This window comes from Podarcis gaigeae (assembly GCF_964106915.1).
Source record: "Podarcis gaigeae genome assembly, chromosome: 2".
Lineage (NCBI taxonomy): Eukaryota > Metazoa > Chordata > Lepidosauria > Squamata > Lacertidae > Podarcis > Podarcis gaigeae.
Genome location: NC_139679.1, coordinates 101,377,420 through 101,400,124, shown reverse-complemented (window position 1 = coordinate 101,400,124; position 22,705 = coordinate 101,377,420). Strand labels below are relative to the sequence as shown.

The following is a 22,705-nucleotide window of genomic DNA, read 5'->3' as shown; positions in this document are numbered from 1 at the left end:
GATAGACAGATAGATAGATATAGATGATAGATAGATAGATAGATAGATAGATATAGATAGATAGATAGATAGATAGATAGATAGATAGATAGATAGATGATAGATAGATAGATAGATAGATAGATATATAGATGATAGATAGATAGATAGATAGATAGATAGATAGATGATAGATAGATAGATAGATAGATAGATAGATAGATAGATGGATGATAGATAGATGATAGATGATAGATAGATAGATAGATAGATAGATAGATAGATAGATAGATAGATAGATAGATAGATAGATAGATGATAGATAGATAGATGATAGAGAGACAGATACACATGGATAGGTAGATAGATGATATAGATATAGATATAGATATAGATATAGATATAGATGATATAGATATAGATAGCGCAAAACTAAAACCAGCCATTTGCCATCGATTAAGATAATTTAAACTCTTGCTGCTGCTTCAAACAATGTAGTACTCACACAAGTGATCTGGAACCTGTATGAAGATTGCTAGAATCTGGCACAAAGATCTGCTGTGAAATAGGGGCTCTTTTCTATTTTGCATACAGCCACTGGAAAGCTATCCCATGAAGCAGAGAGTACCATCAGGCTATATTGCCAACAAGACGTGTTTATTAAGCACTTTCATTTCTGGCCTTGGAGAAGGGAGTAGGACTATCCTACTGACACCTGCAGATTGTGTTAATCCAAAAAATGTGTCACATTAGGCAGGATGATTGGGATAAGCTACTGTAGCATTAAGTCAATAGTACTAATGTAGTGTGATAGACGCGGGAAGCACTGAGGATTAAACCACAGAGCATAGGACTTGCCGATCAGAAGGCTGGCGGTTCAAATCTCCGTGGTGGGGTGAGCTCCCGTTGCTCGGTCCCAGCTCCTGCCAACCTAGCAGTTCAAAAGCATGCAGTGCAAGTAGATAAATAGGTACCGCTCCGGCGGGAAAGTAAACAACATTTCTGTGCGCTGCTATGGTTCGCCAGTAGTGGCTTAGTCTTGCTGGCCACATGACCCGGAAGCTGTACGCCGGCTTCCTCGGCCAATAAAGTGAGATGAGCGCCACAACCCCAGAGTCGGCCATGACTGGACCTAATGGTCAGGGGTCCCTTTACCTTTACCTAGTGTGATAGATGTGGGTAGGGAAATAAACTATTCATTTTATTGGTCCAGGGCTCATCCACTGGAAGTGACAGGGCATGAACAATCTTGGAGTTTTGTTGGCTGCAAGATGGTTATGATCCGGCTGGCTATGTTGAGATCAGAAGGAGACCAAGAGCAATTATTTTATGCATTGGGGAAGGCGTTTCTCATCGGTGTGGAAACACACTTGTGCCTTTGATAAAAGCAAGCTAACTTGGACTTGCAAGCAGAGATTAGAAGAATTCAGAGTTGGTATCAAGGGTCAGTATTGCAGGGCACCTGCTGCAGCAAGGAGAACACTGCTGGTCCCCAGAGGCCCTCCATCTCCTCCTTGCTGTTGCTTCCTATCCTCCTGCCCTATCCAAGCAGCAGGTGAAAGCAGCAGAAAGAGCAAGGAAGAATTCCAGCCTCCACTTGCCTCGTCTTCTCCTACTGAGCAATGCTGAAGATTGGTCCTGGAGAGGAAGACCAGGTGAAAGGCAGTGACAGCTTGTGACAATGAGGCAGGCCGGCGACACAAGCGCTCTTGCCCATATCAGTTTGCAATTAAAGAAAAAGTATTCAAATTGTTTTAGTGCACATTAAACCATAACACGCACATTTCCGCAAGTCGTTTCTCCTAATATATTCATTTCTGTATCACAAATTGTTTCAGGAAGTACCGATTAGGTAGGTTTGTGTTAAGGTACAAGCCAAACCAAATTTCTCCCTCAATCCCTATAAAGTAGAGGGTGGTGCTATTAGTGTCATGAAGTGAAGATTTTCTAGAGTTATTAGGTTATTAGGTCATGGCCATTAGCACATTGCATTTCCAGCAGTATCGTATTGGCCCAAATATAAACTGCACCCGAATATAAGCCGCACCTTTAAAATTGGGGCGGGGGGGGAGAGAAAAAATACCTGAATGTAGGCTGCTTGATTCCTCACTGCTCCTGGATGCATCCTGGGGCAGCCATGCTATATTGCCGGTGGCCTTTCTCCTTCCTCGGAAAGGGGACTACGCACAGGGCGGGTGCCACTTTGTCACGCTCCTGGTGCTGTTTGCCCCACACTCCTGGCTGCATACCATAAAGTCACGAATATAAGCTGCACTTTAACTTTTCACAGTCAGAATTTGAGAAAAAAGTGAGGCTTATATTCAGGCCAATACGGTATTCCTTGCTAGCCACATTTAATTCAGGCAATCTTTCGGTACTCCAGAACTGATCAGTTTTTACATCCTAAAGGTAAAGGGACCCCTGACCATTAGATCCAGTCGTGGCCGACTCTGGGGTTGCGGCACTCATCTTGCTTTAGTAGCCGAGGGAGCTGGCGTACAGCTTCCTGGTCATGTGGCCAGCATGACTAAGCCACTTCTGGCAAAGCAGAGCAGTGCACAGAAACGCCATTTACCTTCCCGCCAGAACGGTACCTATTTATCTACTTGCACTTTGACATGCTTTCAAACTACTAGGTTGGCAGGAGCAGGAACCGAGCAACGGGAGCTCACCCCGTCGCGGGGATTCGAACCGCCGAACTTCTGATCGGCAAGTCCTAGGCTCTGTGGTTTAACCCACAGCACCATGCATCCATGTATGCACCATGCATCCATGGATGCATGTAACACCTTACAAACTTCTATACCCTTGTTACATGTGTAAGCTGTTAACTATGAATTCTTTATTGCTACTCCTTGAAAGCAATGAAACTTAGACAATAAGTAACTTCTAGCTGTTGGAAGGAGGGGGAACCTGCATCCATGTACATCCTGCCAAACAGTAAAGAGAATTATACAGCACCCCCTAATCACATCAGAAAACTGGAGAAGCCAGTGAATGGAAATATTTTCCTCACTACTTCCGCAATGCTTCAGACTGCTAGGGAGAGCATTCCACAATCAGGTAGCCACTGCAAAAAAGGCCTGTTCTTGTTTTGCCACCCACCGGATCCCTCATGGATAAGGCACACGAAGAAGGGCCTTGGTTAATCACCTCAGGTTCCAGGCTGGCTCATATGGGGAGAGGTGGTCCTTGAGGTATTGCGGTCCTGAGCCAGTTAAGACTTCATAGGTCAAAACCAGCACTTTGAATACGGCCTGGAAACTGATTGGCAGTGCAATTGGGCCAGGATTTGTCTAATATGCTCAAACTGGCTTGTGCTCTTGAGTGATGTTATGTACTTAGTGGTATGGAGCACCATCACTTTTTAAAAAAATACCACAAGCTGCCATTTTGTGGTGGTACCCGTGGTACTTTGACCAAGCTATGAGTAGTGGCACTTGACTCTTTTACAAAAAAAAGTACCACATGTAGATGTATTCATTCATTGTGGTAGAATAATATGGAGCCTTCTATCCACATGCTTCCATCCAACACACACCTTGCCCTATTAATTCTACATTTCCATGCCATGAAATTATATGTAGAGTATATTATTTGCCCAAGCTATAGGTGATATGGAGGCATGTAAAAAAATACCCACAAACTCATCAAGGTGGGCTTCACGTGTTCACCGCACCTGTGTGTGTAGCCAAGTTATCAGACCCAAGTGGTTTGATGGGAATAGCACTAAGAGAAATTCACAGCAACAGTGGCAATCTTTTAGACACAGTCAGTGACTTAAATCTGCTATTTTGATGCCTTGGCTGAGTTTTTCCTTTACTCCTCTAGTTAGCTATTGACGGTCTGTCAGTGAATGTTGCTAAGTAACACCTTACAAACTTCTATACCCTTGTTACATGTGTAAGCTGTTAACTATGAATTCTTTATTGCTACTCCTTGAAAGCAATGAAACATAGACAATAAGTAACTTCTAGGTGTCGGGAGGAGGGGGAACCCACTGTCAAAGTCCATCCCAAGTTATTTTACTTATTTATTTGTTAGATTATTCTGTTTCCAAAGAGCTACAGGGAGATACATTGAGTCATGCCTTTATCTCCTCACAACAACCCTATGAGTTGGGCTAGAGAGAAAGAGAGGGCACAGGTCAGTGTTTTATTATTCAACAATGATATAAGTAGATCATACTAGGAGTAGAAGGATTTGTCAATTTCATTTCTTTCCGTTTCCTTTTTCCGGGCAGAGCTACCTATCAGTTTTGGCAGTTTTGTCCTCTGCTATAAGGAAATGAAAACATATAACTAGCACGAGTATAGGAAATCAACATTTATTTCCTTTTTATCCCTCTGAGCTTGCTGGGGTTTTTTGTTTTTTGTTTGCATTGTTTTTTCTCAATGCTTGAAGCAAGCTTAACACCCATCCCACATCAAGATGGGGATAGGAGACTTGGCACTATGCTACTTTCAGTGGTTAGCTTGGTGTATTTTAAAAATACTTATTACAGGCAATTTTCAAGAATTCAGAAATAACCCTTGGTTACACATCTATTTCTTGGGAACCGTTTGCTGTTGATGCCAAACACAGCTCTCTTTTTTTGTCCATTTGAATTTTGTTTTCTTTTGCTGCAATTATCAACGTTTAAACTGTCCCAAGCAAGCACAAGAGCTCTATATATTTTCCCTCCAAAATGTTTGCAAGGGCTTTCCTCAGATCTATCTGGGAGACACAGAGGATGGAAACCAAGCCCTTCTACATGCAAGGCAACTGCTGTACCACAAATATGACTGCAGTTATGCAGCAGCTATGAAGCTCGCCCCCTGTTTCCATAAAAGGAGTACATATCAATAAACATAATCATGTTAAAGATCTCTTGAACTTCTCCACAAAGAGAGGCAAGCCTGTTTATTATCATTAGCGCCATTTTGATTTCCCTACACTGTTCTTTGGGGCAATGCATGGGGCCTACCTCGAAAAAAACTCATTTCTTTCCCAAAAGAAATTATTTCCTTCCCAAAAGAAATCAGATGATTGTTTGAAGGATGTACCAATTTGTAGAACACATGTTGATGATCTTAGCGAATCCTGTCATTTTCAAAAGGTCTGATAGCAATAAAAATTACATGCTGATTACTGGTTGAGAGGGAAAATTGGCCTAGCAAGATTCTAACCTTTTAGAAATAACAAAAAGTTGAGGCTTAAAGAGGGACAAATCACCATTTTAGTCTGATTGTTCTAACCACAAATGACCAATTCCCTGACTTTCTCTTTTCTTCTTCCCCTCAGTTCTGCAAAGACTGATGAGTTACATGCCGAGCCAACAATTTAACATTTTGCATTTGGTTAAGGGGGGCGGGGAGAAAAGGGAGGGATGCCGTTCAAAATGCTTTGATATGTTAACTGAAAACAGGAGTTTTTTTCTGATACAAGGCAGGATTGGACTAAAATTTTAATTTTTTCTCGCAAATTGGACAAATAAGAGGCATGAACTAACCCCACATGAGTTCAGCTTCACCTTGGGAGGTTATGGGCTTACTTCTCAATGGAACCCTCTTCCCTTTGCCACCATCTCCAAACAGTCCTAAGGTCTACAAAGTGCAGCCCACTGTTTGGGGTGGCAAGTGGGTGCATGTTTCCTATTTAGCCATCCATATTCCTCCAGGACCCTTATCTGCAGTTGTTGTATATTGCTCTGAATATTGGCTGAGAAGGGAGAGATGAGACTCCACTGAGGCTTATGTCAATGTCCACATTTTGTTTTGTTTTTTTCCCATTCTATGTCCCATGCATCACCGTTTGATTACTGCTGCAGTTCATCTTCCACCCAAAAAACTAAACTATTTGTTGCACTGTCTGCTGTGGTGAAATAATGCAACTTCTGCAACTAATTACATAAATTACCCTGTTACATTATTCCACCTCTTTTGTTTCATTGCAAAGGAAACAACAATGCAAATGGGGAGGAGGAAATTATAAATTACACACCCTTTACAGACTGAAAACAGCAGCAGTAGTGAACACAGATCATATCTGCTGGATTGACTTCTGTTCTGCACATGGGAGAAATAAGCAAACCCTGATAATTTCCATTCCTGTTCCAGCTTTTGTTGGAATTCTCTGACATCCTTCTTTTTATTATGTGTTCCTGGAAGAGAAAGGAAAAGGAGGTTTGGGTTACTGCATCTGGCAGCCACTGTACACCTCCAATAGCTCCTCATTCTGGTTGAAGTCCCATTGAATTCAATGAGACATAGGTCTGAAGAAAACATAGGAAGCTGCTCTGGCACCCAGGGTGGTGTGCCCATAGGGGTGGGGCGAGCCACCCTTAGGGGCAAGGTGTGCCCTTAGGGGTGGGGCGCACTGCAGGGCCTTCAGAGTCTGCCTGCCTCCTCCAACTCAGCTGCCCTACAGCTGGGGGGGGAGGCAGCGGGCAAATTGTTTGGGCAGCGCGGAGCCTGTGCATGCCCCAGGCACCGTGTCTGTCCTAGGACATAATAAAACTGTCTTAGGAGAGATGCGTGGCTCTGGCATGCTGCAGGCCCCACGGTGAGTGTCGCCTGACATTTTGTCACCCCCCCTCAGGGGTGACTCCCAGGGCGGTCCACACCCACCGCATCCCCCTTCCTCTGCCCTTGGATCAGGCTGAAAGGTTTTTGATCCTATGGAAATGTAGTGAGATTTCCACTCAGGTAAAAATCACAGTACTAAACTGTAAGTGGCAGTAAAGATCTGAATCTTGCTCACAAGAGCGGAACTGGATTACAGCGGGAAGAAGGCCTGGGATGGATGTAAACAACGCTTGATTCTGGTGGGAGTTTTGCCCACATAATAATGGAAAGGTCAGGTCTATAATTACTGGGTGAGGGGAATATATCTTTTTACTATGCCGAGAAGAGTCAAAACTAAACAAATACCTATAGGAACTTCAAAATGCCAGGCTTTCTCATTAATCTCTATTCAGCATAAACAATCTCCCACGAGGTTCTAAAGTTGTGTTTATGTGAAAGCATTTCCAACCCCCAAATCAGGCTGTGTATATTATGGAGTGTTCCCCCCCGCAAGAAAATTAGGTGCCAGTACTTGCCATGAAGTTGTTACAGTAAGTGCCACACTTTTTAGCAACAACAAAAAGAGGTGTCGGTACTGCGTACTCTTGAGTACCTTCTGGAAAAAAAAACATATTATGAGACAATGAGTTTCGAGGGCAACAGACATTGAATCGGTTTATGTACAAAATTTTACCTCTTTTCAAGGGCACTAAATCTTTTCAAACGGCGTACAGTGGTACCTTGGTTTACGAACCTAATCCGTTCCGGAAGTCCGTTCTTAAACCAAAGTGTTCTTAAACCAAGGCGTGCTTTCCCATAGCAACGGGGGATTCAATTTACAAATGGAACACACTCAACAGGAAGCGGAACATGTTCCTATTCCAAGGCAAAGTTCACAAACCAAAACACCTACTTCCTGGTTTGCAGCATTCTTAATCCAACTATAGGTTATGGAGTGAATACAAAAAGGTAAAGGTAAAGGTACCCCTGCCCGTACGGGCCAGTCTTGACAGACTCTGGGGTTGTGCGCCCATCTCACTTAAGAGGCCAGGGGCCAGCGCTGTCCAGAGACACTTCCGGGTCACGTGGCCAGCGTGACATCGCTGCTCTGGCGAGCCAGAGCCGCACACGGAAACGCCGTTTACCTTCCCGCTGGTAAGCGGTCCCTATTTATCTACTTGCACCCGGAGGTGCTTTCGAACTGCTAGGTTGGCAGGCGCTGGGACCGAGCAGCGGGAGCGCACCCCGCCGCAGGGATTTGAACCGCCGACCTTTCGATCGGCAAGTCCTAGGCACTGAGGCTTTAACCCACAGCGCCACCTGCGTCCCATTTAGTGTTGAATACAACACAACACTAAATACAATTTGATATGCTTAATTCTGTCCCTACTGCCATCACAGTTTTGCTCTGCTGTAACCTTCTGTTTACATATTGTGTTATACAAATGTTTATTTGGGAAGAGGCTGTTGTAATAAAGCAATGAAAACATTAAATACATAGTTTGTTTTAGGGTAGTTATATGTTATTAACTTTGCATTACCCATACTGTACATTCCAGTTTCTTTAAATGAGTTTCTGAAGCATCCTGACTAACCCTGACTAAGTCGCAGTGGTAGTACAGTTGAGGATGGTTTTAGGTTCCTTAGCACAATATTCAGAGTACTCGTCTGCATTTCTCCTCAAAGAAATTTGAAAACTGAATTGTTAACCCCATGTTGGGCAAAAGATTCCTCATGGTCCAGTGCAACTCTACGTTTCTATGAAATGTTACCTCCCTACCACCACCGGCTCCACAAATTCCAAGAAAACAGCAACAACCATAAGGCATTTCATTTGGGTTGTCTCATACTCAGAGTAGACCCATTGAAACCAATGGCCAAAAGACTAATTTGAATGCACTTACTTCAGTGGGTAATGCCATGGACTCGCTGGACACAGGAATGGGGGGAGGCACCAGCTGGGGAACCCCCAAGGGAAGATGACTCAGAGCCAGGAGATTGGTGGTGGGAAGACAGTGAGTGGTCAGAGGGAGAAGAGGGAACAGAATGGGAGGAGGAGGTGTCGGAAGCTGAAGAGGCAACAGGGTTTGGTGAGCAGGAAGAGACCGTGGCAGAGAGCAGTACAGACTCAGAGGCAGAAGCGGAAGCAGGAGAGGAGAGAGGCCATTTGACAGGGATTTTAAAGCTGTGGTTCCTTCATTGCATGGGTTTGAGCTAGTTGACCCCTGGGAATTTCTTCCAACTTGGCAATTCAGTGGTTGTGCTAGTCCCTTTCCACACAATATGGGGGGTGGGGAGGTTGAACTTTTATTCAGTTTGTGTTTAAAGAAAATGCATAAATACAAAAATGCTCAAAGAATGTCCAAGGAAGATGCCTCCCACCATCTGCATACTTTACATTTCACAAATAGACCTGTAGGTTTGGAGGCAAGAAGGCAACGCTGTGTTTTGTGACTCATTCCCCATGACTTGCCTTTTCCCATGGGCTGGGTTACAAAGCAAGGCCCTGTTCTACAATGTAGGAAAATGCAAAACACTAAAAACTAGACAACAAAAATGCTGAGGGAGAATACTCTTGAATTTTTCCTTTACTAAGGAAAAAGAGCTGTGAATGGTGCAGGAAGTTAAAGAAACGGCAATAGATTTCCTTCCATCCCACCCCCCACCCCGCAAAAAGAGCTAAGAGCTGAGCAGAGCTTTAGATCGTTCGTAAACCTGGGAGGCCCAGATGAGGTAAATTGACCTGAATTTATAACCCTGTTTTGAACGAAATGTAATTTAGGGCTTGAATGATCAGATAATTTGCAGAGCAGGATTATTTCTGCTGCTCCAGGCCAAGCTCCCAGCTTGAGAGTAAGCCTTGTTTTGAGAAAGCGTATATGTACCAGACTGCAGAGAGGTTTCAGCATATGACGCTACAAACGTACACTGAATTTGTCTGCATGTGTGAATGCAGAGGGGAGACAATGATCGCAAGTCCAGTTTGATCAGAATGTTGTTCATCTTTTACAAAAAAAATATACCCTACTAAAGGTAAAGGTAAAGGTAAAGGTACCCCTGCCCGTACGGGCCAGTCGTGTCCGACTCTAGGGTTGTGCACCCATCTCACTTAAGAGGCCGGGGGCCAGCGCTGTCCGGAGACACTTCCAGGTCACGTGGCCAGCGTGACGAAGCTGCTCTGGTGAGCCGGCACCAGCACAGCACACGGAAACGCCGTGTACCTTCCCGCTATAAAGTGGTACCTATTTATCTACTTGCACTTAAGGGTGCTTTCGAACTGCTAGGTGGGCAGGAGCTGGGACCAAACGACGGGAGCTCACCCCGCTGTGGGGATTCGAACCGCTGACCATACGATTAGCAAGTCCTAGACACTGAAGTTTTACCCACAGCGCCACCCGCGTCCCAACCCCTACTAAACACCTATTCATGATAAAGATATGCCTCTGACTCTTTGAATGTACAGATTGAAAGGCTGAGTCTGGGGAAGGGAGAGCAGAGGTTTCCTAGCTCCTTGCTCTCCCTCCAGCCCTCTGCATGCCCTCAGAAAAGCTGTTCCGGATGGCTAAGGGGACCCTCTGGGATGGCATGAAGGCTCCAGAGGATGGGGAACTTGCAGAATTCAGGGAAAGCTGTTTTCAATGGAGAGATGTGTGTTTTGACTCACACAAGACACCTTTGGAGCCTTCTAATACTTTGGCAGTAACCTAACAATTAGGCACATAGGATTTCTTACAGTACAGTGGTACCTCGGGTTACAGACACTTCATGTTACATATGCTTCAGGTTACAGACTCCGCTAACTCAGAAATAGTACCTCAGGTTAAGAAATTTGCTTCAGGATGGGAACAGAAATCGTGCTCTGGCGGTGCGGCAGCAGCAGGAAGTCCCATTAGCTAAAGTGGTACCTCAGGTTAAGAACAGTTTCAGGTTAAGAACGGACCCCCAGAATGAATTAAGTTCTTAACCCGAGGTACCGCTGTATTAGGTTGGATCTAGACTTAATTAAGCTTAGAATACATAGACCCATTAAGATCAGTGGCTGGTATCAGATGCAGCATGAAGTAAGCATCCTGTCAGCACAAGAAATTTCCGCTTGCACAATGGGACTTTCCCCTCTCTCTCCCCCCTGCCCCACACCCTGCGCCCTCCACAGATCTGCTCTGGAGGATTGTGGGGAAACTCAGAAACAGATTCTAGGGGTGTGAAGGGGAGGAGAGGAGGGAAAGTCCCATTGTGCAAGTGGAAATTTCTTGCTCTGACAGGATGCCTATAGAACTAGAGAAGCTATTTAGATGCATCTTTGCTGTAATATTCTCCGGCTTAAGTTTTATTTTTTTTAAAAAACACCATATATGCTGGCCTAAAAAATTAAAATGAACAGACCAAAGTACTAATGTTATGTATGCCAGCTCAGAAGTAAGTCCTATTAAATTCACTGGGACTCACTCCCAGGTAAGTGCATATCCAATTGTAGCCTAAATGACCATTCTTACAATTCTTACAATGGTTATTTGCAATAAACAACATTGCAAAATGGATACAAAAGGAATCGGCTTACAAAATTGTATATATGGCTTCCAATGGTTTATAAACAGTTCTATTTTTGTGTGTGCCTTCTTCCATCTGTTGGGATCAAACAGCACCCCTCTCTCCTTTTACTTAAATTAATGCAACATTGGGAAATTATAGTAGTGTAGATCATATTCATTCATTTCTAGTCATTATACCATTATTATTATTATTATTATTATTATTATTATTATTATTATTATTATTAACAGTGTTTAACGAAATAAAAGTAAGAAACAGAAGTTAACTTGGACACATAAATGACAACATGAACAAGCTTAGAATACTGAATTTCCCTGGTAAATCACAGCATGTTGCTTTTAAAAGAAAGGACTGTTTGTCTTAACAAATATTAAAATGCAACACACACACAAAAATCTGGATAAAATTACATAACACCAGAATGAATAAAACCATAAGACAAATGTAAAAGCCTGAATCATCCTGGCAAAAACTGATGTCAGGCAAGGGAGGGTAGGCTTATCTCTCCTCTCCCTAATGGTCCCATGTACTTGGAACACATTTTTTCAAACCTACAAAAGTATTTTCCAAGGGTTGTAATCACACAGGAGTGGTGATATTAGTTTCACCCAGGATGGGGAGGGAAGAGATAAGCCTTCCCTCCCTGCATGCTGCATTCCTGACAAGGATGCCCTCCTCTCGCACACCTGCAATTAATAAAAATAAAAAACGAGAGGTAACAACCAGCTACAAGTGACCTGCAACATGTAGGTGGACCCTTTATATAATCCATCAATTTGGTCATTACTGCGTAGTCACGCATTTCAGCAATCCATCCTTTTTATTTTTGCTTTCCAGTATTTTGCCCGTAGTAACCAAGCAGCAGTTTCCATCAAGCTTGCCAATTCCGAATGTTCTTTTTTTAAAAGGCACCTTTTATTGCATCTATTTGTTAATATCAGCAGGTTTAAACTTATGTTGTAACTCAAGGTTCTTTCCACAAGGATCCTTTCTTTATTCCATCCCCTCCCCTGCTTTTTTTTTTTGGGGGGGGGGTAAGATAATGAATCCTCCTCTTTTGAAAGATGTGTCTGTGAGCTGTTTGGCATCTCCCTCAATGAAGGCTGTGCTGCTTCTTTGTTTCAGATAGCATTGCTGGGACAGCACACCAGCTACCAGCCATCATTTTCAAGCAATTATTTCTTCTTCTTCTTCTTCTTCTTCTTCTTCTTCTTCTTCTTCTTCTTCTTCTTCTTCTTCTTCTTCTTCATCTATAAAAAAGCAATGAAGTAACCCTTTTTCCTATATGCTTGTTGCAAAAAAATTTCATGGACACAATTCACCTGTGAAGAGCCCTGTCAGCACAAACCCTACAGCAGTGCCGAATTTACCTATAAGCTAAACAAGCTATAGCTTAGTGCCCCACTCTCTTGGCCCACCCAAAAAAAATTAAAGGAAAAAACCCTGGATGAACATTTCCAAAATATGAGATAAAAAACAAATACAATAAAACCTACATACAGCAACAGTGTTTTGTATTGTGTAGGCTCTTATGATGTAAGTCATGGGCCCCGCCTGCTAGCCTGCTCCCTAAAATATCACTGGTTTGCTCATTTCTATATATAGGATGCCTACATTCTGCATGGACTGGTTGCAGGGCAACATGTGCAAATGGCTTTAGATACCTATTAGGTCCATAAATTACCATATAGCATATATTCAACACGAAAAACAGCGACAATGTGTTTTCGACAAAGGACAGGTGGACATATAAAGGGCCCCATTACCCTCAGTAGCTTAGGGCCTCATCAAACCTAAATCCGGCCCTGCACAAGAGGGATTTCCCCTCCTTGCTGTGTGCCCCCTGCTGCCCCCTGAAATTGGGGGTTCAGGAAAACCCTCAGAACGGTGCAAGGGGAGAGGAGAGATTGTTCCACCTCACAAGCTACAATTCCACCCTATATATATTCATTAGAGGAGGAGGAGGAGTAAGAAAGAGTTTACATTATAAAACTCCAAGTGCAGAATTTTTTATCTTGTTCTAGTGCCTAATAAACATAGACCAAATTTCAACAAAAAGTAGACTTTCTTATCCACCTTTGTATATTTAATAATGTCTGTCAGATTTCAGCATTATCTACCACATCCCAAATCATGCTTGGCCAATATCTTATGAATGGAGGTTTTTCTGTTTCCAGTTAGAGCTGCTTGTTCATTTACTCACTGCAGCTAGGATGGCAATCATTTCTCTGCCCGCCCCACCCTTAAATACTCCTCATTTAATGCTGCCAAACTGGATAACTATCTGCTTGAATGTTAGCTGGTATCCTGTGATTTCCTCAATATTATCCAGTACTTTTAGATACTAATGCATTCCCCCCAAAACATGGGCCATATCCTTCCACATCTCCAATGTTTGTCTTCTGGATAGATATGGCTCATTCTTTTAGGTGTTAGATACCATCTGCATAAGAGCTTGCAAACCGTTTCTTCAGATCAAGACATATGGCTTCCATTCCCCACACCTACAAAACAAATTTCACTTATATTCATATGTGGAGAAAGAGTATTTCCTTCTTTCCATATGCATCGTTAGGTCTGCCTTTTTATGAACCCTTTTACTTGTTGCTTGTATGTTATTATGCGTTCTTAAGAAACTGGGGTGCCCATAGTAATATTTAAGGAGCCAGAAAACAGGGATGAAGTTCTGAAGTTCAGTGCTATCTTGTTTACTTTACTTTGGAGGAGAGAGCACAGGTAGCACCCAATATTCACTTTATTTACAGATGTTCAAGCAGAGGCAGCAGAACTGCCAACCCTCATAAGTACTCAGAAAAAGAGCAAGAGACTCTGTGCCCCAACGTGTTTCAGCTAACATACTATTGTCTCTCCCTGCTTCTATGTTGTTTAAGCTGCTCCCTCTCAGCTCCCACTATGACCAAACTTGCAGGTGAATTGCCCATGCAGAGGACTGTCCATGGTCAACAAGAGACTCTGAGATTTATTTGTCAAATCCTGCATTCTAATCAGGTGTCACTTTAAGGCTCACTTATAATAATAATTTTATTTATTTGTACCTCACCCATCTGACTGGGTTGCCCCAGCCACTCTCAGTGGCTTCCACTGTTGTATAGTTGTACAGTTGCTTATCTCCTTGACAACTGATGGAAGGGCATTCCGCATGGCAGGCGCCACTACTGAGAAGGTCCTCTGCCTGGTTCCCTGTAACCTAACTTCTTGCAGTGAGGAGCTGTCAGGAGGCCCTCAAAGCTGGACCTCAGTGTCCGGACCGAATGAAGGGGGTGGAGATGCTCCTTCAGGTATACAGGGCTTTCAAGGTTAGCGCCAACACTTTGAATTGTGCTCAGAAACGTACTGGGAGCCAATGTAGATTCTTGTAAATACTAACCTGCTGGTGGCTAGTTGAAGAGGGACGCTAGTACTTACAGAAGGGATATGGGGAGGTGTGAGATGTGGAGATCTCATCTCTGTGCTGACAAGACTGTTGGATTGGCTGAACCACACCTCACAACACTGATCTCCCCACTCCTCTTCCTTCCCCATTTCATTCCATTAAGCACCAGCAACGTACTGTGTTCAGAAGCCGGGAGAGCATCAGTGATCTCCCCACCGCGCAGGCCGCTACCGTGTGAAGGATTGCATTGTTAGCTATCGAGATTTGCAGGAAACGAAGGTTCGCCCTCACTACAAACGCTTCTTCCAAAAGTTAAGCAGACAACTTAAAAACTAATCTGATGGATTTCCACTCGGTCGGAGACGCAGCGGAAGAGCCAGCAACTTCCACGGCAGTGAACTAATCTGAACTTTGTGCAAATTTCGAGGCTTGCCAACGCCGCTGCTCAGGATAGAACTTGTAGTAACAGGACTGGCGGAAATTAGCCAACGAGAGCGATCTTTGGCAGCCTCCGCAGTGCAGCTGTCACTGACTTTCACTGGGTCTTCCTAAAGTTACAACATGCGAGCAGCAACTTTGCAATAAACTTTTTATCTGGCAAAGGAGAGCAAAAGCAACCAAGCACGACCTCGTACACTTCACCCCTTTCCTTTTTCCTTTGTGCGTTATTATTATTGTTGTTATTGAGGATCTTCTCAGGTTTCCACAGTCATGAAACAGGACCTCAGTGTGGTGCATAGCGGGCAAATACCAAAAGGATAAACAACGCCTGTTCATAAGGAACTTACAGTCAAAATACGAGCCAAGTTATAAATAAGTTTATGCAACGGAAAAGAACTGCCTTCTGTGTCACAAACTACAGCTGTAACACAATTGCCTGCTTGTGTGAAGCCACCGTCACAAGTCTGCCAACTAAGACTATTGTTTCTATCAGGTTGCCTTGCTGTGGAAGCATGAAGGGGGGGGGGTATGAAAATAACTCCCAATCCCAAGCCACCATTTTGTGAAGCAGCAGCGCACATCGATTATCATGGAGGTATCATGTATTCAAACATGAACGCATACATAAAGGCAGTCTTTGCCAACCTGCTGCCCTCCAGATGTTTTGGATGACAACTTCCATCATTTCTGACCACCGGCCAGGCTAGCTGGGGCTGATGGGAGTTTGAGTCCAGAACATCTGGAGGGCATTGGGTTAATGAAGGTTTCACAAAGATCATCTAAGGTGCAGTATGTGGGAATAAATAATAGACTTTTCAAAGGTGGCGTTTTTCTATGCTCACCCCAGGGAAACTCACCTAGTACTAGGAGTGTGAAATGAAAGCATTTTTTGTTTTGTCTGGCATTTTTATTTTTGAGGAGACGTTTGTTATATTTTACCACAGTTTTCATTTCCCCGCTGATTTCAGCGAAGACCCAACCTGTCTTCATTTGTGTGCAGTTTTTTTTCTTTTGTGCCCAAGTGGCATGGAATTTGTGGACATACTGCTGGTCTGAACAAGAAGAAGAGGTGAATCTTGGGTGTTAAAAATGTATTTATTCACAGACGCATGCCAGGATTAATCTGACTGCTGACATTTTTTCAGTTGTGTCCTTTTTCAAGGGAATTGAAATACAACAACATAAAAGTTAAAACTTTTCAAAATCATTCAATATCCATTGCTTCAAAAAATACTCATTGTCACTACTAAAATTAATAAAATACATATTTTGATAAAGCAATCTGATTATCGCTCCAACAGAAAAGTTGTTGAAGGAATAGAAGAGGCGGCTTATGAAATAACAACAGTCTGGTAAATAATCATCTTCCCATTAAAACAGTTAGAACATAATTTCTCTAGAGCACACGGACCTGTAATCAGGGCTTTTTTTTAGCTGGAAATTGCTGGAACTCAGTTTTGGCACCTCTCAGATGGGTGCTATTGCCATTATAAGAGAAAAGGGGGTAAGTTCATGGTGTTCATGATGAGTTCCAGCACTTCTTTTTCTAGAAAAATAGCACCACACGTAATATTGCAGTTTGTTAATATATGTGATATAATAATTGATTGTGTATCTTTTCCTGGGTACATTTCAATAAAGGGGGAACCTAGTTCACTCACCAATATGATTGTTCTCAGATGCAAGCAGTTTCAAAAACTGCAGAATAGCTCAGTCTTAGGATATTATAGGAACTGAACTGGCTGACAAATATCTTCCTACTTAACAGTGGCCATTAAAGTAATGGCTCCCCCCCAAAAAAAAGTATTATTTAAACCCAAGGAAGAGTAGAAGCCCAATGTACTCACTGATATTAGTTAGCCCTTTACTTACCTTGACCCGGAGGTCACCACTGGGTGCTCCTGTCAAGTGAAGCTGCTATTAGGGTCTGAAATTAAAAATACCGTATTTTTCACTCTATAAGAAGCACCAGACGACAAGACACACCTAGTTTTTGGAGGAGGAAAACAAGAAAAAAAAAATTCTGAATCTCAGAAGCCAGAACAGCAAGAAGGATCACTGCGCAGTGAAAGCAGCAATCCCTCTTGGTGTTCTGGCTTCTGGGATAGCTGCGCAGCCTGCATTCACTCCATAAGACGCACACACATTTCCCCTTACTTTTTAGGAGGGAAAAAGTGAGTCTTATAGAGCAAAAAATACAGTAATCTCACCGTACAGTGCCAATATTTTTTCTCCTCTCTCTTTAAGAATGTGGAAAGCTTACCTTGGCAAATACACTGTGATTTCTTTTTCAGAATTGTAACGTGTGATTCTCCTTCCTTAGAGGTTTATAAGCAGAGGTTGAATGGCCATCTGTCATGGATGATTTAGTTGAAATTCCTGCATTGCAGGGGGTTGGTCTAGATGACATTTGGGTCCCTTCCAACTCTGAAATTCTATGACAAAGCGTAAGCTAGATATTTGGGGCAACACATTAGTAATATAAAGTTAAAGCTTGTTTAGCAAGCAGCTACTTGCTAAGAGGTTTTCAAAGGTTGCAGCCTGAGTTTGCCTCAAGTGTTTATTTCATGTTTAAGAGATTTTATTTATGATGCGATTTTACCTTCAAGGGTAGGTATTGTGCATTAAGGCTTTCACCCTAAACATATTCTCTCTGAAGACAATTATTTTGAAGGACTTAACTTCCAAGTAAGGATGGATAGATGAACGTGTCAATTTTGGTTTCTCTCAGTTTCTCATTTTTCTAGTCGTAAGTCTGCTGCTACATTTCCACAACACTTGGTGACTTTCTAACAAATTGTCCTCATTAAAATTCATCTGCATTTTCGTGCAAACTGCACCATTATATATATATATATATGCACACAATTTTGCCTGATATACTCATTTTTGTAGAGCGTAATTTCCCTAATATTTAAAGTTCTAACACAAATGCATATTGAATGTTATTCCCATGAATACATGCATTTTAATGCAACTTTACCCTAGCTTATGCATTTTGTTACTTGGCTGGAGAATGGAATTGCAAAATTCAGAGAAGTATGAATTCCAGAAGACAGCTGTGTTTGGGCTTGCATATTGTTTCAGGTAGTGTGAGTTAGTTAGGTAGAGTCACATTTAAATTCAAACCAAATTGGATTTCTTCCCGATCCTGACTTCCAAGTAAGAATGCTAGTGATTGCATCCTTATATGTGCACGTGATGAGTGTCTTTCATTCAGGACTAGCAACTGGACAGAGGGGTGAAGCGACATGATTTTCCTACCCGTCTCTTCATGTGTAGGACACGGGTGGCGCTGTGGTCTAAACCACTGAGGCCCTTGGGCTTGCTGATCGGAAGCTCGGCAGTTCAAATCCCCACAAACGGGGTGCGCTCCTGTTGCTCTGTTCCAGCTCCTGCCAACCTAAGAGTTCAAAAGCACACCAGTATAAGTAGATAAATAAGTACCGCTGTGACAGGAAGGTAAACGGTGCTTCCATGAGTTCTGGTTTCCATCACAGTGTTCTGTTGTGCCAGAAGTGGTTTAGTCTTTCTGGCCACATGACCTGGAAAGCTGTCTGTGGACAAACACCAGCTCCCTCGGCCTGAAAGCGAGATGAGCACCACACCCCATAGTCGCCTTTGACTAGACTTAACCATCCAGGCGTCCTTTACCTTTTTTTAAAAAAACAAACCTTATGTGTGTCCAGTATGGGTGCTGCTGAGGTCTTGGGCCTGTAACATATCACATGATGTGTGAGAGTTCAGAAAGGAACGTCAGAATAAGACAGAAAGGGACACAAATTTGTCACCCTGATGGGGCTGAGCCCAGTTAGATGTAACAGCCCCTTTGCACGTCTTGGCAATGAAGCTGCCTGATGGCTAATTATTTTTATGCAAACAGTTTCCAGTCCCTTGGGCTGAAGGAACTAGGGCGATATTTCAGTGAAGCCTACAGGTATTTCAGAAAGGCATAATTGCATTTGTTGCTGTCCGTTGCTGCTCCCCAACGCAAGTCAGCTTGCTTGCCGCAGATGACAAAATACTAGGAGACTGCTTTCACCTCTGGTATTTATAAGCATTTTCCCAACTCCAAAAGCTGGTGTGTGCATTTGTGAGTGTGTTTTCCTAAGGCCTATTTGTGTGCATTGCTGCGGTTGTCCTTTTACTGCTTGTTTACTCTTTAATATGTTCATTTTTTCCTCCTTTTGACCCCCCTCTCCCTTCTGAAAAAAATCCCCTCTCTTTGGTGGTTAATTCTAGAAATGTTTGTAGTCCAAGCCAACAGTTATCTTAGAATTCTGTACGCACTGGCACAGGCTCTGGAGGAGTACTTAAATGTACATGTAATTCAACAAACTGATTGTTCTGCCTGTCTCGGAACCGTGTTGAAGATGCTGGTGGGAAGTTTCATAAAAATGGCCACATCATGAAGAAAACCCGCTTTTGGAAATCTGCTTGTGAAAAGTACAATGTTGGTATGAGATTATTGAAGAAAGAAAGAAAGAAAGAAAGAAAGAAAGAAAGAAAGAAAGAAAGAAGCCCTTAAAACTATGTACAATTATATATAAATATAAATAAATATAAACATCCCAACCAAACCTTGCCAGCTTAAAATCAGAGTTAAGGCTTGTGTTGCTTCCTCTTCTACAAAGCTAGAATATTAGAAGCTAAGGCCGATGCTGTAACAAACAAATCTCATGATCCACAACGATGTAATGTCATAAATTGTGCTTGCTTACCCTCTTAGCACTCACACATTTTGGCTATTCAGACAGAAATTCAGATGGAGAGGACGGAGTGACTGGGAGCATCAAAGTTGCCCCGTGTAGTCCTGTCCTGGTCCTATATTGCCTTCTGAAGTCTGAGCCTTACCAAATTGCTGGAGGAGCCTTCCTGTGAACTGACCCACACTGCTTTGCTGTTTACATCAGTAGCTGTCAGGATGGGTTGAACAGTGGGAGGGTCCCCCTTCCAGCATCCTTCGCTGTGCTTATGCTGGCTCACCAGCATAGAGCCAGTGTGGTGTAGTGGTTAAGAGCGGTAGTCACATAATCTGGGGAACCGGGTTCGCGTCTCCGCTCCTCCACATGCAGCTGCTGGGTGACCTTGGGCCAGTCACACTTCTCTGAAGTCTCTCAGCCCCACTCACCTCACAGAGTGTTTGTTGTGGGGGAGGAAGGGAAAGGAGAATGTTAGCCGCTTTGAGACTCCTTAAAGGGAGTGAAAGGCGGGATATCAAATCAAAACTCTTCTTCTTCTTCTTCACCACACAGAATGTTTTTTTTTGTGTGTGTGTGGCTCAACAGAAAGACTGGATGACATGAGGGTTCAAGTTTCTTATTCTGTGCATGCACACGAAAGCTCATACCAATAACAAACTTGGTCTCTAAGGTGCTACTGGAAGGAATTTTTTGTTTGTTTGTTTCGACTATGGCAGACCAACATGGCTGTAACTTATTTCCGTGTGGTATTTCAATGTGAGATGGGGTGTTGGGGGGCTATCTATTGAGTGAGGGGTTCAGTTGTGTGGTGCGGTGTTATTCTGGAGAGGGTATTTGTTTGAGGTGTTTTGATTTATGTGATTGGCTGTATTTCCTCATAACGGGGGGGCATTCCAAGGTGTAGGTGCCAGCACGCTAAAGGCCAGGTTCCTAAATCATACAGACTGGACTTCCCGATAAAATGGTATCTGCAGGAAGCTGACCCCTACAGAGTGCAGTGATAAGTGCTAAGCCAATCTGTTACGTATCCTAGTCCTGAGCTGTTTTAAAAAATGTTTTAGCTCTTCGCATGGTACAAATAATTGCTTATCTTCTTTGATCAGAATTCTTAACTCTGCTCTATATTTCTGCAGTTCCTTGTGCTTTTGCTCAGGTAATTTTGAAGTTATCACCTTCTAGTGATTAAAAGGAGAGCCCTGTAATTTATTTTGCAATTTTTCTGTCTAGTTTGTCTCTTTTTGTCACGAACGTTCCAGCGGAAATGTTCATTTTTCTCAGTGATCAGGTCTATCCCTCCCCTCACCCACCCCTTCTATCCAAAACCATCATCTGCCCCACTCTCAGAACTCAATAAGAAGTGACTGTCAGCTGGAATCTATTTTTAATGCTTTCGGGAAACTTTTTCAAATGAGAAATGTTTGAACATAGTTGGAATTCAAGTCACTTTTGAAGACAGGAAATATTTTCCCCATGTTAGCACAATATACTATAATACTGTCATCTTTGAAATTAACAATTCCCCCCCCCCTTTAAATTGAAATTCAAATACGTTTATGCTTTGAATTATTTATTTCGCTCACTGGAAAGGCAAGGTGCAGTCTACAGTGCTAGAATAGCAGCCACAGAAAATGTTGTTGTGTAAGCAAATGGGTATGATTGTCTCTTGAGTGCACACAAAGCTGCACAAACCTTTGCTGGGTCCCAGTCAATGAGGGTGGGTGGGAGGGAGAGAGGCTCTGAGATCAGCCCTCTCCACATCGTTGGCTATTAGATATCACCAGAATTGTATCCAACAGTGTGTAAGTGCAATTTTGCTCATGCAACAGGACTTCCCTTTTCCCTGCTCTAGCCATGTGCTCCCTGTTGGGAGGGACAAACCAGGAAGCACGACTGAAGGAAAAGCCAGGTGTCACCATCCAGAAAAATAAGCAAGGGTGGCGGAACTCAGATGCCAGAATTCAAGAAGGCCTTGATTGCTTGAGCAAAGCCTAACTGGCACAGGGAGCCCTTTACACGTCTACCTGCCTAGAAGGACCCAATGTCCAGCCTAGGTAGCTGGAGTCAGTCCAGAAGCTTGGAAAGGGTATGAATCAGGAATGCCTCGCTCCTTACTTTAGGAGTGTGGCAGGGGGAATAGGGGCTGGGAGTAGTACCAGCCTGACTCACTGCAGGGTGGACTCATCCAGTTCCAACAGGCTTAGACGTCTGACAGGGCTTTTGGATGGTTTCCTGCACATGGTCTCATCCCCCTTATGCAGCTTAGAAGTTTAGAAGTTCTTGAGTTCTGTTGTTCATATGTTTTTCAGCTATAGTTAATAAATCTGCCCTAGTTTACCCCACACTTGTGTCTTGCCTCTTTTATTTCCACTTTCTTAATACAAAGGAGTCTTTCAGTTTTGGATTTATATTACAAATATAAAAGCGAACACAAGGTAACCCCATCATTAGAACACAAAATGTCAAACCAAAGACAGCAGCAATCAATCAATCAATCAATCAATCACACAAAGAGGAGTACTCAGAATCAAAACATTAAGCAGCAACTACAGTGGTACCTAGGGTTAAGAACTTAATTTGTTCTGGAGGTCCGTTCTTAACCTGAAACTGTTCTTAACCTGAGGTACCACTTTAGCTAATGGGGGCTCTCACTGCCACCATGCTGCCGCCGCGTGATTTCTGTTCTCATCCTGAAGCAAAGTTCTTAACCTGAGGTATTATTTCTGGGTTAGCGGAGCCTGTAACCTGAAGCGTCTGTAATCCGAGATACCACTGTAAGTCAAAATCCTTGTTTGTAGTAACAGGATGCTTTCAATTGCCTGCAGAACGCATATAAAGAGGGTGATAACCTTGGGGCAAGGAGTTCCACAGACACAAAGCCACCAAAGAGAGAAGGCTCCCTCGTGCATTGCCACCAACCTTGTTGCAGAAGCCAGTAGCACAAGATGCACAGGCTTTGAAGGCAAGATTGGCAGTACTCGAGCAAAAATAAGTGGTCACAAGTCACGGGTTTGGAGCTTAGGATCATCTCAGTTAATGAATATATTATGGTCCCCATGTACCCTCCCCAACACATAGAGCTTAAGAGCAGAGGA

At 43.1% G+C, this 22,705-nt stretch overlaps 1 long non-coding RNA gene across 1 annotated transcript in view; it reads left to right on the top strand.

Annotated features, from left to right (window-relative positions):
- Positions 1-952: 952 nt before the first annotated feature.
- LOC310838190 overlaps positions 953-22,705 on the top strand; it is a 582,108-nt gene continuing 560,355 nt past the window's right edge. Inside the window, exon 1 of the long non-coding RNA XR_014560780.1 lies at positions 953-968. This is a non-coding gene — a long non-coding RNA (uncharacterized lncRNA). The remainder of the gene's footprint in view (positions 969-22,705) is intronic.